Source organism: Alligator sinensis, unplaced genomic scaffold, assembly GCF_000455745.1.
Source record: "Alligator sinensis unplaced genomic scaffold, ASM45574v1 scaffold23_1, whole genome shotgun sequence".
In the NCBI taxonomy this organism is placed as follows: domain Eukaryota; kingdom Metazoa; phylum Chordata; order Crocodylia; family Alligatoridae; genus Alligator; species Alligator sinensis.
The window spans coordinates 9,511-10,016 of NW_005841890.1; the positions used below are offsets into that span (position 1 = coordinate 9,511).

At 50.8% G+C, this 506-nt stretch overlaps 1 gene segment (V, D, J or C); it reads right to left on the minus strand.

Annotated features, from left to right (window-relative positions):
* The window catches only part of LOC106721850, an 11,136-nt gene that overhangs the window by 2,673 nt on the left and 7,957 nt on the right, over positions 1-506 (minus strand).

Sequence of the window (506 nt, forward strand, 5' to 3'; positions counted from 1 at the left end):
TGGGGATTCTGGGTCACAACAGTGTCCCGGCTGGAGCCTGCATAGGAGAGAAATCATGAAAATAAAGCTGGATAATTCTAATGAAAACACTGACCAGCCAAAGGAGATGAGATTTGTTTTTTTCATCTGTAATTTTCTTGGAGTAATCTGAGTTTCCTTTAAAGAGCTAGACATGGAGAATGGTGTTACAGGGATCCATACTCCATGTAGAGCAGAATCAGCATCAAAATCATGGAAACTACTGACAGGTTTGGTCTGCTCCCTCCTCTACTGCTGCCCTTACCCTTTGCCCAGAGCACGAGGAGCCAGAGGAGCTGAGTCTGCCACAGCATCTTGCTGCTTCTGCACCGACCGACACGGAGCTGAGAGACACCAAGCGTTAAACCGGCCCCTTTATAGCTGCTCCCCAGAGCAGGGCGCTGTCCCTATGCAAAGCAGCAGCTCTATGTAAATGCACCGTCCCTGGGCCCAGGGCAGAGACTGCCAGGCAGGGGGAGACAAAGGCC